Below are 16,026 nucleotides of genomic sequence, written 5' to 3'. Positions count from 1 at the left end.
TCTGTCCCCAGCTCCTCCTTCTGGGCTCTTTCTTCCAACTTCCCCCAAAAGCCTGTTCTCAGATCATTCACACCCAACCAACCAATCAACAAGCGTTTATTAAATACCTATTATGTGCTGCTAGTGCAAGGTGGTAGGGATAGCAAGTTTAAATGACTGATGATAATTTAAAGCTTTAAGCTAATTTGATGCTAACGGGAGTGCTTGGAAGGAAGGAAGAAAAGGCAAGAAGAGAGGAAGGAAGGAGAGAAGGGAGGAAGGAAGAAAGGAAAGAGGAGAGAAAGGAAAGGAGGAAGGCGGGGAGAAAGAGAGGGAGGAAGGGAAGGAAGGAGGGGAGAAAGAGAGGGAGGAAGGGAAGGAAGGGAAGAAGGAAGGGAGGAAGGAGGGGAGAAAAGAAGGGACGGAGGAAAGAAGGAAGGAAGGAAAGGAAGGAGGGAAAGAAGGAAGGAAGGAAGGTGTGGATTGTCTTAAAGATAATACATTCTTTGAAATACCTAAAGTGATAGGAAATTTGATGGCACTCTAACCAGAAATAAATAAACATGTCTTGGTATTAAAAGTTTTGAAAAATCAAATTATTGTGGCTCCATAAATGCCACTGGTAAATAGAGGCTCATATTCTCCCTTTCCAGGCTTCTTACCTCTCACGCAGTTCCATGTACTCTTTGACACAGTGACACTGGCCTCTTTGCTGTTTTTCAGATAACACACTCCATCTCCGGACCCCAAGCATTTTCCCTGGCTGTCCCCCATGTTTGGAATCCTCTCCCTCCTCATCTTTGCCTCCTAGCCTCCCTGGCTTCTTTCAAAGCCTCAACTAAAATCCAGCTTTATTCAGGAAGCCTTACTAATCTCCCTTAATTCTAGTGCCTTCCCTCTATTGATTAGTTCCAACTTATCCTGCATATAACTTGTTTCTACATAATTGTTTGCATGTTGTCTCCCCCATTAAACTGGGAGCTCTTTGAGATCTGGACCTGAGGAAAGCATATTAGTGATCTTAGACCAAGGCAAAGGATCACCTCAGGCTAATAATAATGATAGCCTCCATTTACACAGCATTTTTCCAGCTACAAAGCATTTTATATGCATTGCCTCATTTCATCCTCCCTGGCAACCCAGGGAGATGGGAAGCATAAGTATGATTATCCCCATCTTACACAAAAGGAAACAGGTTCAGAAAGGTTTTTTAAAAAAAAAATAATGATGATGATAATAATAGCTAGCATTTACATAGCACTTCAAGGACTACAAATATTATCTCATTCTATCTTCACAGAAACCCTGAAGATAGGTGATATTATTATCCTCATTTTACAGAGGAGGAAACTGAGGCAGACAGGGATTAAGTGACTTGTCTAGGATCAGATTGAATGACTAAATGACTAACCAGAAGTAACATGTCCTGTGAGTGGTAGAAAGGGTTGTTGTTATTGTTCACTTGTGTCTGACTCTTCATAACCCCATTTGGGGTTTTCTTGGCAAAGATACTAGAGTGGTTTGCCATTTCCTTCTCCTGCTCATTTTACAGATGAGGAAACTGAGGCAAACAGGATCAAGTGACTTGCCTAGGGTCACAGGGCTAGTAAGTGTCTGAGGCCAGATTTGAACTCAGGAAGATGAATCTTCTTAACTCCAGGCTGGCGCTCTAACCAATGTGCCACCTAGGAACTTGACTCCAAAGATGGTCTGTGACTGAGTACAATTGCTTTATGTGGGCATGGCTATAAAAAATAAAGATTTATTTTCTGATATGGTTTTCCCCGTAGGGGAAGCAGCCATGAATTGTTAAGAGGGCCCTGGACTGCAGGTTTAGAGGATGTAGATTCTAAGTCCTACGGCTTCTATCACCTTCCCCAAGTTGTGTTACCTTGGGCAAGACATTTAAAAGCTCCCTGGGTCTGTTTTTTCATCTGTGAAAGACATTCTAAAGAACTTCTGTGGTTCTATAAAACCAGGAGCACACTTCCTCTACAGAGACAGAGAAGACTGGGGCTGCAGGAGGTTGGGGGGAAGGGGAACTTCATTCAACATGGAGGAACCCCCTCCTCCCATGCATTTCCATCCATCACGGTAAGGAATTTTGTCATTTATCCCAACTTCCCTTCTGTTCAAATTTTTGGACATTTTTGTGGTTTAGGTTAATTTTCTCTCCCATTTCATTGTTGGTTTTCTTTCTTTTTTTTTTAATTAAATATCTTTTGTTTTTCATCACCATTTCCTTTTTACCCTACCCAGAGACACAGCCTCCTGAAATCAAATTTTTAAAAAGCAAGAATGAGGTGGAAAAAGAAAAGCAGGCCAGAAAAAACTAACCAAACATACACATGCGGTCTGATTGCATATAGATGCAATTTTTCCCCATCCATAGTCCCCACCTCTGAAAAGGAGGGAGAGTGCGGCATTTTCTCATGTCTGCGTCAGGGCCAAGGTAGGCCATTATAAATACACAGGGATCGATATTCCTTTGTTTTTGGACCTTTGATTTAGGTTCATTTTTTCCGCTTGGCTCTCCTCGCCCTTTCCAAATGACTTTTGGGGGGCCCAAGGCAGAGGGGCAGCTGAGCCCAGGAACTGACTTCGGTTTGCGGGCAGCTCTTTGCGTACGTATGGCCCGTCCGCAGAGGGCGCTGTTCGGTCACCGAGAGCTGGACTTAGTCCGGAAAAAGCCTGTAAAAGTCATTGCCTGGGTGTGTTTCACTGCGTGGGCATTTTAATGGTATTTAAATGACGGGTGCCGGCTTTTATTGCTCAGTTTCTTTCCCAAATATGTTTCCAATTCATCTTGTATCACCTTTACATGGGGAACCCCTTGTTCCTTTTTTCTTTCTTTCTTTTTTAATTAATGTATTTATTCAAAGGAGGAGGGAAGTGGGGGGAGAAAGGGAGCTAATGTAGTGGGGAGGCCGGGCTCTGGTACTCTGGGGTGGGATGCACTAGGATGCTCACCCCCCTCTGAGAGTCCTTGGGGCAGGGGGCAGGTAACAGTCCTTCCTGCTCCTAGTTCCCGGCTCTCCTTTCCCTGGGCTGGCCCAGAAAGGAGCCCACGAGGAAAGAGGCGCTTTGGGTTGGTTCTTAAGAGCAAATACGAAACTAAACTTAGCCGGCTCGCCTTTCCTCGCCTCGACCCCCGGGAGCCCGGAGCGCAAGCAGGCGCGAGCCGCCCCATCCCTCCCGGGCCGCTCCTCGCGCTGGCTCCAGCCAAATGCACCGTGTGTTTCCTGCTCGCCAGGTACAGTAGCTAGTCCTGGAGAAGATTAATGGCTGGACAGGATACCAGGCCAGACTGGCCCTACCAGCCAAGAACACAAGAGGCCAAACTGAAGACTCTATTCATGAGAATTTTACTTATCCTGGCAGCCTAGCCTTTTCTTCCTGTCCTGCTCGGCTGCCATGGAGTGCAGACTGCAAGGCAGAAATATGCAGAGGGGAAGGGGGGAGGGGAGGGGAGAGGGAAGAGAAAGGAGGGCAGAGGGTGGGGGCGGGAAGGGGGCCCTCCCAGTACGGGCAGGAGGAAGCGCAGCCCTTCTCACTAAGGGACTGTGGGCTGAGTGTTGAACTAAGAGAATTTTATACCCCTGGGGATGAGTGAGGTGGGGGTGGAGGAAGGAGTGGGAGGAGGCTAGGGAGAGGAGGAAGAGAAATTGTGTGTGTGTGTGTGTGTGTGTGTGTGTGTGTGTGTGTGTGTGTGTGTGTGCGTGCGCCTGGCACTCGTTTCAGTGGCTTTCTGATGCTCACAAATGGGGCCTTCAGATTACTCAGCAAAGTCTTGGACCCCCAGTTGGGAAATCCTTGCAAGTGGGTGGAGGGAAACACATTTGTGGTGGCCCTGCCAGGAGTCATTGGGGTGTGGGGCGGAGAAGGTCTGATTTATCTTTGCATGTCTATCTGTTAGCTAATGAGAAAGAAATGCCCCCAGATGGGGACTGCCTTCGGGCGCTAATATACTCTCCTCGGTTGGAAACTGCCCCTCCTTCTTTGAGTCCACAAGGATTCTGCTGCCCAAAGAGGTTTGTTCAGCCTTTGTCTGAGGCTTGTTGTGGGACAGGGACCTAGGTGAATCCATGAGAGGCAGCGGTTAATAAGCTACTTGCACAGGGGGTTCAAAAACCACCCTAACCTATGTTCCCACACCCATAATGCGATCAAGGTGGGATGGGAATGGGGGGAGGGGCGGGCAGGAGCTGGACAGAAGCACTAGGGGGTGGGGCATCCATCACTTAATCAACGAACTTTCCTGAAGAAAAGCTAAGCTGCTCACTGAGATCCGGCAAACTGGGCACAGAATGTTTAGTAATAGGATTTCATGGTATCTTTCAGATGGTCAGAAACCAGGAAAAGTAATCTCCTTTTCATCTATAGGTCTTATAGGGTTCTATATGACTTGTTTTTTCCATGAAGCTCCTTTCATGATTTCTCCAGCTGCTAGGGCCTCCCTGCACACCCCAAATGATCTTGTGCATATATTCATAGTTGGCATATATTTTGTACTTACTTATACAATGTCCCAAAAGTCTTAATAAAGTTTTAAGCTTTTACTCCCTGTATTTACTTTACACCCTGTATTGGGTACTTTGTATGTATCTCTGTCAGTCCTTGCAATAGAATGTAAGACTCCTGAGGACAGAGACTTTATCTTTCTCTTTATCCCCAGCGGCTAGAACAGTGTCTGACACATAGTAAGTGCTTAATCAATGCTTGATGATTGTTGAGAGAAAGAATGCTTAGACCATATCCATCTTCCTCGAAGCTCAAATAATTTTTATCCTATACAAAAGCCTTATAACTCCCCATTATTCTGTTGTTCAAGATCCCACTTCCTTTCCAACCTGTCCTCTACTTGAACCCTCCCTTTTGGTCAAAATGACTTTCTCATGCTCCTTAAATATATCTTATACTTTTTTGATCTTGTACCTTAACATGCCTCTGCTTAGAATACCTTCTCCCTTCCTCTTTGCTTATCCAGATCTTATCTATCCTCAAAAAAAAAAAATTCAAACCCTCTGCTCTCCATGAATCATTTCCTAGAGACCTCAGTTTCTTTCTCTGTCTTCTTAAAATTTTGGAGTATTTACCGTCTCTTCTACTCATTTAAGATTTAAAGTTCATAATTTCTTGGTTACTTTTTCTTTTCATTTGTATATCTTATTTTCTCAGCTAGACTGTAACATAAGGTCCTTGTAAGCAAGAGTCAGTATCTTACGTATCTTTACAACCACTTCAGTGCCTAAGAGGGGCCCTCTGATGTGATAGGTGTTTAATAAATGTTTATTGATTGTTATGGTTGAAAGGAGAAAAAAATAGGTCATTGCAGTATAGTTCCCCAAATCTAAGCATAAACTCTCCCTTACTATAGAAGGGGAGAAAGAATCTCACTCTGCCCCTTGTCTAATTCTCATTGCAATTAGAGCAAAACCCTGTTGGCTGCCTGTGAGCATCCTCTCATCTGTAAATCACAGAGGGAGGGACTTAGCCATGCCCAGAGGGAGGGACTTAGCCATGCCCAATTACAGAACAAATCGCTTGGCTCTCTTCTTTCCAACTCCCCTCCACCACCCTGGATGATTGGAAGTGGCCTTGGGACACATTCCAGAGAACTCTCACAGTGGTGCTTCATCTCTCATTGCCTCCTGCTTCTCTCCTCTCTCCTACTCCTTCCTTTAGCCTGTCCAAAGGCATTTGCTGTGGGGAAGGGCTGCAGTGACTGCAATCCTTACACGTTTACAATGTGATTGTGAATAACATTGTGAGCTCCTAGAGAACAAGGGGTGTCTTTTTCCTCTTTTTTTGCATCCCTAACACAACACTTAGCTCAGTGCCTGGCACATAGTAGGAATTTAATAAATATTTATCGACTATTAAATTTCAATTCACCTTCCTGTGGGCCTGTTCTCCTGAAGGAAGAAGTTGCACTGTGGTATATGAGAACTAGGAACCCTGGTTTTGGAGTGAAAGGACTTAGGTTTGAATCCTGACTCTATTATTTATTAGCTATGTGATCTTGGTTGAGTTATTTTATCTCCTTAAGATAAAAAATGGTTGAGTTATTTTATCGTCCTTGCTTTTTTAAAATCTATAAATCAAGGAGGTTGGATTAGGTCATCTTTTAGAGTCCTTTCTATCTCTAATCCTATGATAACTATAGCTTTTCTGGTTGTTCTTCCTCTCTCCTGAGGCAGCATGGAATAATATTATTATACTCATATTTATATGGTGCTTTAAAGTTTGTAATGCTCTATGCACACATACATACACATGTATGTATATATATATGATTTTAACCTCCCAACGATTGTGTAAAGTAGTTACTATCATTATCCCCATTTACAGATGAAAAAACTGAGACCCAGAGAGATTAAATGTAATAGGCCTAGAATGGTCTGTGAGGAGCCAGTCCTTGACACATGCACAAATACTTTCTGTCTGGGTCCAACCCAAACAGGTCAAAACTTTGGAGAGCCTGTTTCTGGTTTTGAGTAATTCAGGGGTGGGTATACTGTAATGATGAAAAGTCTTTTAATTGGCTGTGGAGTAAGAAGAACTGAGGAACTGCTCAGGAATTGCTGAACTGAATGTACATACAAGAGGTGCAATCTGACCATCTCTAGGCCTCTCTTTGGAGGCTTTGAGTGGGGAGGTCTATTTTGATGAGGGGAGAGAATAGCTTGCCAAATTTCCCACCTAGCCAGTCTATGTGACTTTGTTTCTTTGTCATCATTCTTTCCCAATCTTAAGGGAATGAGTATTCTGAGATGGAAGTGCCCAGACACTTCTGGAGATCCAGAGGTTCCTCAGAGATCCCACTGGCAACTGGAGTCATTAGCAAAGTCCAGATGCAGCTGAATGGTTGGCCTAGCAGGAGATGACCTGCCAAGCAGAGCGCTGCACCTAAGGGAAACTTCGTAAGCACTTCCAGAGTCAGAAGACAGAAGGTGTCTCTTGGGCACACGCATTCTCTACAAGCATACCTCAGTACTATTATACTTTAATTTTGATCCTACTCTCTCAAAAGACATTGTGTATGCAAGGGGAGAATGCGCCTCCTATTTGGGGAGTGGTTTGTATCAGCTGTTCTTGCTATATACCATCTTAGTAATGCCATTTTCTATGAGTTAATTGGGTTCATTTGGGGTTCCACTTTGGGGAGGGGTCTGCCATCCTTTATCCGCCTCCTGATTCTGCTTCTGACTCTCCTGACTTTGATACCATGACTCTCCATGGGTGCCTCCTCCCTGCCCCTAATTTTCAGCTCCCTTTTATACATTGTCTTCCCCAACTGGAATAGAAAACTCCTTGAGGGCAGAGACTATCTTTATTTTCGCTTGTATTTGAATCCTGAGCATCTAGCACGGTGCCTAGCACATATTAAACATTTAATAAATGCTCATTGACTTGTTTTGTTGCCTTGATTGATTGATAATGGGGAGCCCACTGGTAGGGGCTTATGAGTGACAGTAGTAGAAACCCCAGACCTACAGTTACCCTAAAACACTGACTAGCAGTGATCCTTCCTCTCTTTGGAATTCCAATCTGTCATTGTGGGTGCAGGTTAGGGGAGAGGCTCTGGACAGGGTGCTACCTAAGGGCTTTGCTCATGATCACAGCCTCTAAGTGTCTGAGGCAGGATTGAAGCTTATGTCTTTCAGACTCCAACTTCATTATTTATCTGTGGTGTTGTGAATAGTGCTAAACTAGGAGTGAAGAAAACCTGGAATTGAATCCTGTCTTAGAGACTTACTAGCTGAATGACCCATGGGGAAATCATTTAACTTCTCTCAGCCTCATTTTCTTCATCTGTACAGTGGGAATAATAATAACTCCTACTGCACAGGGTTGTTGTAAAGATTAAGCAAGATAATGGCTGTAAAATGCTTTGTGAACCTTAGAGTGCTGGCTGGACACTAGATATATATGTGAGTTATTCCTACCACTAAGCTATGGTCTCATTACAGATCCCGGGTGCTTTGCTCCACAAGTCAAAGCACAAGCCTAAAGTGGAACCTGGAGTGGGGACAGGGCATGGGGGATGGGGCACAGGGCAACCAGCTTCATCTGACAGCTTCTAGGGGAACTGCATTTCTCAAGTCCTAACGAACAATTTCCAGTTGAGGAAACCCGAAATGCAGGAAAATAGCACCATCCAGGGAATTCCTCTCAGCCCAGAGGAAGAGCATAATAACCATAAATAATTTAGCTGCAATTAAAGTCCACTGTAGGTAGCCCTCTTTATAGATCCATGCTCACAAGGCAGAAATAAGACAGGATCTCAAAGGGTCAAATGACAAAATTTGGCCTACTCAGTATTCCCCTCCTCCTATTGCTACCATGTGCTTCCAGCAGACTTCCTAACCTCCTACTTCCTATACTTGTCATAGTATTGCCACCATAAATAAAAATCCTTCTTCCCTATGAGGTCCTCTGCTAGTCTCATCTTCATCCACTCCTCCTGTGTGGTTCTACTCTACTAGCCTTTTCTTCTGGGCTCTTTGGCATACTTTATTTGCGTCGCAACTTTTAAAAAAATGTTCTTTATATCTTCTTTGCTTAAGTGAAATCTGGCTTTCCACTGATAGCCTTACTATCCTTCAAATTCCCTCCAGTTGAAGATTTTTCTTCTCCCACTACCCCCTAACTCACAAATTAAGGAGGAGGGGTAGACATGTTCCTTGTTCATCATTGCAACTTCCAGACCATGCTTCAACATCTTCTTTAAAAGTTTGCTAGTGACCATCTATCTATTTGCTAGATGTCGTTAGTGGCCCTTTTTTCACTCTTCTCATTCTTCCCAACCTCATTTCAGTATTAATTTATGTAGCCCACCACACTTTCCATAGAACTCTCCATGGCTCCAGCCTCTCTCTTGACCCGGTTCCATGTTTCTGGTTGCCTATTGAACATCTCTACCTTGATGTCCATCCAGAATCACCTCAAATCCAATACTTGTTTAAAACCAAACACACCTTCTTCACTTTCAAATCAGTTTCTCTGTCTCTCTTCACTATTTCTATACATTTCATTAGCATTCTCTGAGATGCTCAGGCTTGAAGTCACTGAGTCATCTTTGACTACCTTCCCCACCCCCACCCACCTAACATCCAATTCATTATCAATTCTAGTCAATTCTACTTCTGAAATATCTCCCACATCCATTCCCTCCTTTTTATTTATTAGACAGGCACAATTTAAAAAGAGCATCTAGGTGGAATAGTAGATAGAATGACAGGCCCAGAGTCAGGAAGACTCATCATCCTGACTTCAAATCTGGCTTCAGACACTTATTAGCTGTGTGACCCTGGGCAAGTCATTCAATCTCATTTGCCTCATTTCCTCATCATAAAATGAGCTGGGGAAGGAAATGGCAAACCACTCTTAGCATTTTTGCCCAGACAGCCCCAAATAAGGTCATGAAGAGCTGGACATGACTGAAAACAATTGGACGACAGCAACAATTAAGACAGTTGGCCTTGGAACCAGGAAGTCTTGGTTCCAAGAGCTGGCTGATACATGGGGGTTCTGTGTGACCTTGATAGGTCAAAAGATCATAACTTTTGATCTAGAAAGGATCTGTAAGGCCATTGGTCCAATGCCCTCATTTTACAGATGAGAAAACAAAGACCCAAAAAATATCCCAAGGTCGCAAAGGTCACAAGGCTATGCTTTAAATTAGAACTAAGATTTGAGCCAAGGTCTTTTGATTTCCAACATCCTTTTCGTGTATTAGTGCAATGATTTAACCTCTCTGTGCCCCAGACAATTAAGGCTCTAAGTTGAAAATGAGTTGCCATTCTGTGTCTTTTGAGGGAATTTCTGTACTGGGAGCCCCCCACACTAATGAAGCATTGGTCATGCTGCTGAATTGCTATTTTGATCTTGGTGGTCATGAGAAAATACAGGAAAATATATCCTTCGCTGGCACTGTCAGCAGGAGGATTGATCCTATTCTGTTGACCACATATTGCTTTTAAAAAAGCGGATAAATTATTCCCTCAAGACATGAAATTCACAATTTTGAATATTTTCATTGTAGAAAAGAGCAAGACACCTGCAAGGCCATGACCTGTGATCATATGACCAAGCCATGCATTTCCCCTGGGTGGTGTGATGATGTTGGATTACTGTATTCTTTGATAGTACATATATTGTGGCATTTCGTGTTAATCCATATTCCCTAAAAACATACATACTCAGAGTTGCTGCTGTTATTCAGCTGTTTCAGCTGCGTTTGACTCTCTGTGACCCCATTTCAGGGTTTTCTTGGCAGAGATACTGGAGTGGGTTGCATTTCTTTCTCCAGCTCATTTTACAGATGAGGAGACTGAAGCAAATAGGGGTTAAGTGACTTGTCCAGGGTTACACAGGTAGTAAGTGTCTGAGGCCAGATTTGAACTCAGGTCTTCTTGATTCCAGGCCACCTAGCTGTCCTCACACAGAGTCAATTATAGGAAATAGATGAGAGACTAAAGGGGGAGGGGGGCAGCATTAGAAAAGCTTACCACATTTGTTATCTGTGACCACCCTGGGCCTCGATAACTTCTAGGACTGAAGTCAATTGGAAAGGAGTGGGATATGACTCAAATGTAAGTGAATATAAACTAAAGCCCAGGCTAGATTGGAACCAGGTACTTCTGAGGCGCTACTTTGGAGTCAGGAAGCTGGGAACAGAAACTGAAATTCAGTCTGGGGAGGTCAGCAGACAGGTCTCTTGTTCAGAGACAAGATTAAGTGTGTCAGTGAGTTGCCTTGGTCATCACAGAAGTTCTTCATTCTCTGCCTCACCTGATCTGACCTGATGTGAGTGGTCTCACCTGGGCCAGCCAAGGGGTGGGACCACTCCTTGAAGTAGGAAGAGCCATCGATCAGTATAGTACAGTATTGGTAGGGATCTCTAGACTGTATCACCTTAGGTGAGAGGATTTCCTGTCCTCAGACCTATTCATTTATATTTCTGTTTGGAATGTGCCACGGGCCTCATTATCTGATTCCTGGAATGTGAAATTCTGGGTTCACATTCCATTCCTCCACTGTACCAGTTTGTCGGTTCTTGATCCCCAAAAGTCTCTTAATAAGCTGTTCAGTTTGTCCCAAGTTAAACTGAAGAATGTCGGTGCCTCTAAACGATCTGGAGCCTGGTTTGCAGTTTTGTGGGATCATAGAATCCTAGATTTAGAGCAGGAGGGACCTGAGAGGCCACTGAGTAGAGCCCCATCATTTTGCAGATGGGGAAACTAAGTCTGAGAAGTTAAATGACTTACCCAGAGTCATAGAGCTAGGATATGTCAGAGGTAGATCATCCTGATTCCAAACACCGTGCTAACACCATCCAGCCTTCTCAAATCAACGCAACAGGCACTTATTAAGTACCCTATCTTAGCCTTTTACTAGGCACTGGGGATACAAATCAAAACAAAAACCATTCCCTGCCCTCAGAGAGTTTACATTCTATAGGGATCCAAAGACAGGAAGTGAGGGCCCGACTGGAAGAAGTAGGCTTGGCCAGACAAGCATGAAGGAGCAGACTTGCTTGGGTATGTAGGTCCTATGAGGTCAGAGTTCCCAAAGGCATTAGCCAAGCTAGGCTTCCTGTGAATGGTTAAAATGACTAGAAACACCTGTAAGAAAGTTCCTGGGAACTGAGAAGGCCCCAAGGTGCTTTGAAGGTTACAGGGGCAGGGTTTGTGTACTAGCCTTTGCAGGGCATGGCACAATCTCCCATTTTTCACATAATAAATACTGTCAGATGGCATTGCTGGTCTCAACTTTGTGCTGAGCCTGGAGCAGGCCCAGAGAGCAAGGGTGGGGCTTCTCTGGATCATCAGAGAAACACAAAGGCCCTCCCTGGGACAAGCAGGAGGGGATGGCTGACTGGGGGAGGTCCTGGGACAGTCACCCAGTCCAGAGTCCAAGCAGCTGCAAATGAAAGACAGACCCAGAAGGCACAGGCAAACACTCAGCCATCCTGCAGAGCCAAGAAATTCTGGCTAGAAACCTTACAACAGAGGAGAGGCACCGGGAAATGCTTGAAAACCAAGTGAGGCCCTTGTAACATTAGACTCCTGTCAAAAAGGGATTTGAGCCAAACTCCTTTCTCCCCTCCTGGCAGAAACACCAAACTGAGTTGAACCAAGAGGGCCAGGGAAGGTGGCGAAGGATCCTGAGGAGGGAGTCACCAGGAAGGGAAAAGCTCACGGGGCTGTAATCTTCACCCTTCTCTCTCCTGAGACACAGAGGGAAGGTTGTCCAGGACTTCAGAACAGCAAGATTGGGAAGGAGAGATGGCAAATCTTTTTCTTTTTTTTCAGACACAGCCCAGCAACCTGGACTCCACTGGTGAATATACACAAAAGTTTGTTGTGGAAATGAGACATGTGGCAACACTGGATCTGGCCAGGTACCAGTGACTGAGAATACAAAACCCCCACTTCCATTTGCAGAAGGAGATGTTGAGAAACTGTTGGGGAAAAAAGTTTGGTGTTACAGACCCTCGGTCCACAGGCGTTGGGCCATGGCTGAGACATAAGCAGACCCATTCAACACAGCTAAGAAGTCATCCTGCTTTGAGGGATGGGTTAATACATTTACAGAATTTGGATGCTTTTCAATTTTATAATTTCCCCACCCCTTTTTGGGGGTCTTATAAAAATGCAGAGAATGTCCCACAGGAAGATAATTTTCCAGAGGTCGGTGCAGAGACAGTGAGCTGATAAGCATCTATGTCGTATTTACTATATGCCAGGCATTGTGCTAAGCACCAGAGATATAAATAAATAAAAGTAGCATCCCTGCCCTTAAGGAGCTCTCGCTGTAACAGAAGAGACAACATGCAAATAACTACGTATATACACCATATATTTGGCATGAGAGGAATGGGAAGTCACTTCCAGAAGGGAAGTCACATGTTTTGGAGGAGCCTAGGAAAGGCTTGCTGTGGAGGGTGAGATCTGAGCAGAATCCTGAAGGGAACTAGGAGGCAGAGGGAGATCATACAAGGCACAGAGTACCCATGCACAGCCAGGGCAAAGCTCAAGTCAGGAGACGAAACGTGAGGGGAAGAGAACAGGAAATAGGCCAGCAGAGCTGGACTGTAGAAAGCTTGGAGGGGAGCAAGAGGGAAGAAGACTGAAAAGCTAGGGATGAGCTTGGCTGTGAAGGGCTTTAAATGTCAAAAGAACACTTATCTGGAGAACCTGGAGTTAATGTGGAGTCACTGAAAATTATTGGGACAGAATCAGGGGGTCCAACAGTCATTTTATGAAGTTTGTGCTCCAGTTTTACGTAATGGAAAAGGTTCTAGATTTAGAATTAGAAGATATGCAAAGACATTTAGCTGTACAATGAGGATAATGACAGTGTCCACCTTGCAGGGTTGTTGTGAGGATCAAATGAGATAATATTGGTAAAAAGTGCTTAGCATAGGGCTTGACACATAGCGGTTGCAATATAAATGGTTATTCCCTTTCCCGTATGTCTTTGCATTTCCAGGTCTAACATCCAGTGTGTAAACTAACTAACCACATGAACTTGAGTAAGCAGTATCCTTCAGTGGATTATAATAAAACAGATTAGACTAGAATTCGGAGGTGGGGGATTTGTTCCACGAAGTTTAGATTCAGTCAAAGGGTGGCCTCAAGGCCACAGGTTCCGCTCCCCTGGACTAGATGTCTTCTAAGGCTAACATTCTACGATCCTATTTGGTTTAAATCTTACCTCAAAAATTGAGTGCTCTGTAATCATAATAACCAAGAAGAAAAATGATGAATCTTTCTCTTCTTTCATCATAGTTGGGGGTGGAGGTGGGAGGGTTTATGGGTATGGAATATTGCATATATAGTCAGATGTGTTCATTGATTTTGCTGAACTATCTTACCAAAAAAACCCCCAAACAACCTTATAACATAATTGTAAAATAACTTATAATTTTTTTGTTGTTCGGTCATTTCAGACTCTGTGACCCCTTTTGCGGTTTTCTTGGCAAAGATACTGGAGGGGTCTGCCATTTCTTTTTCCAGCTTATTTTACAGATGAGGAAACTGAGGCAAACAGAGTTAAGTGACTTGCCCAGGGTCACACAGCTAATAAGTGTTGACGGCTGGATTTGAATTCCAAATATATAGTGTATGTACATAGTATTTGCATCTTGTCTCTTCCATTACTATGAGAACTTCTTGATGAGTATTCCTAACTCCAGGCCCAGCACTCTATCCACTCAGCCACCTAGCTGCCCCTATAACATAATATCTTATAAAAATAACTATCTTATTTAAACACACACACACACACACACACACACACACACACACAACTTTGGTAGGAGGAAAGGTTTGCTGGTCAGTGGGGGAGAGATATATTTGAAAATGAATGTGATCTGACCTGATAAATACCTTTGTGACCTTGGGGAAAATGTTTAACATCTCTGGGCCTCAGTTTTATCATCTGTAAAATGAGCATGTTTGATTAGTTGACTTCTAAGGTCCCTTATAGCTCCAGCTCATATGATCTTATCAATCCCTCCTCTTTATTTTGGGGCCATTATCTATTGCTGCTGTTTCTTTTACTAGGCTCCTCTCTTATCTTCCTTAGCCACGTGTCCTATGGCAGCCCTAGCTCAGCTCAGTTTGTCTGGATTACAGGATCATGGATCTAGAGCTCAGAATAACGCTTGAGGTTATTTAGGCCTTCATTTTGTAAGTAGTACCCTCCTGTGCAGCCAGTCCCCAAACTGGGCATTAATGCTCAAGGTTGGGGTCCCCAGAGAACAAATGGCTACTTCTCCCCTTAAAGTTCTAGGGATAGTCCTGAGGATATGAATTTCTTACACTCTAGATTCTGAGCCCCTACTGGTGTGTATAGGTTCAGAAGCTAATTAGTCAGTCACACTTCATTAGCTTTCAGAAAATGGATTTACAAAGAAGGTATAGTAAGAACATTTTGAACCAAATATCCCACCCCTTCCAAAGCCTAGTGTATACTCCCTCACACATACACACAGAGTCCATGGGCAGAGTGGGCAATGTTAAAGTGTGATGGAAGCTATCCACATGTGTAAATAATACATGTGGCAGAGGGGTACTTCTCAATTCCTGGCCTAAAAGTGCTTTTCCCCTTTTTCCACCCTCATGAAGTTTGTTGTGGGGTTTAGTGTCAGTGATGGTGAGCCGCTCCTCTGGGCTGGTTCCTCAAAGACTGCAGCATTTCTGTTAGACAGGTTAATCATCTACCAGGTTGAGAACAATCTGCTGCTGGACCAGTTTACTTCTCCACTGGGTCAGGCTACTCTGCTGCTTCTGGGACTCTTTTCCTGAAGCCTCCGCCATCCTTGTGTGACCATTTTCCTGCCTCTGTTTACAGCTGTCCCCACTGCTGTTGACCAATTGGTTAAGACTGCCTCCTCTGGTTTAGACATCCTAAACTCGCAGACTGTGGTCTGGACACATCTTCCTTGAATACTCCTTCATCTAAGATCAGGAAAGAACAAAAAACAAGAGAAACAGAGGCAGACGTGTTCCTGAACAGAGGCCAGAGAGAGAGAAAGCTCTTGCACCCTTCTTGGCTCTGAATAGCTCAGGATCCTGCCACCTTGCAGCTACAAAGGGAAGAAACAGAAAAATGGGCAGGTTACCTTCTGAACCCTGTCATCATCAGGGGTCATAGAGGGAGTCCATCTAGACAAGGCCTGAACATGATTCTCTTGTGTCTCAAAGAGGAGGAGAGAGCAAAGGAAGGTTAGGGGAAAAGTATCTCATGTAATCAATCAAATAGATATATTTGATATAAATAATCAAATAGACATATATGCAAACAAGGAGGAGGGTTTGGGGAGGAGTTGATAACACTTGGACCTCACTCTTATCTAAACTGGTCAAGAGAAGGAAAATATACATGCAAACACAGACACGCACACACAATTGGGTATAGAAATACATTCCATTCAACAGGGAGCTAGGAGGGAAAGGGGAGGGGAAGGGAAAGAATTAGAGGGAGGGTAGATCAAGAGAGAAATTAATCCCAAGCAAAGCAAACTCTAAGGAT

At 44.0% G+C, this 16,026-nt stretch overlaps 2 long non-coding RNA genes across 3 annotated transcripts in view; both read left to right on the top strand.

Annotated features, from left to right (window-relative positions):
* Window positions 1–1,854: 1,854 nt before the first annotated feature.
* The window catches only part of LOC110207686 (uncharacterized), a 50,235-nt gene continuing 36,063 nt past the window's right edge, over window positions 1,855–16,026 (top strand). The window contains exons 1-2 of one of the 2 annotated variants that reach the window (XR_002324280.2): window positions 1,855–2,073; window positions 12,300–12,388. This is a non-coding gene — a long non-coding RNA (uncharacterized LOC110207686). The remainder of the gene's footprint in view (window positions 2,074–12,299; window positions 12,389–16,026) is intronic. The other variant, XR_002324281.2, reaches the window with a different exon arrangement.
* Window positions 2,147–7,396, top strand: LOC110207689 (uncharacterized). Its single transcript, XR_002324282.2, has 2 exons — window positions 2,147–3,232; window positions 6,736–7,396. It is a non-coding gene; the product is annotated as an uncharacterized LOC110207689 (long non-coding RNA).

Source organism: Phascolarctos cinereus, unplaced genomic scaffold (genome assembly GCF_003287225.1).
Source record: "Phascolarctos cinereus isolate Bilbo 61053 unplaced genomic scaffold, phaCin_HiC Scaffold_2;HRSCAF=192, whole genome shotgun sequence".
NCBI lineage: Eukaryota > Metazoa > Chordata > Mammalia > Diprotodontia > Phascolarctidae > Phascolarctos > Phascolarctos cinereus.
This window is presented reverse-complemented; position numbering and strand designations above follow the sequence as displayed.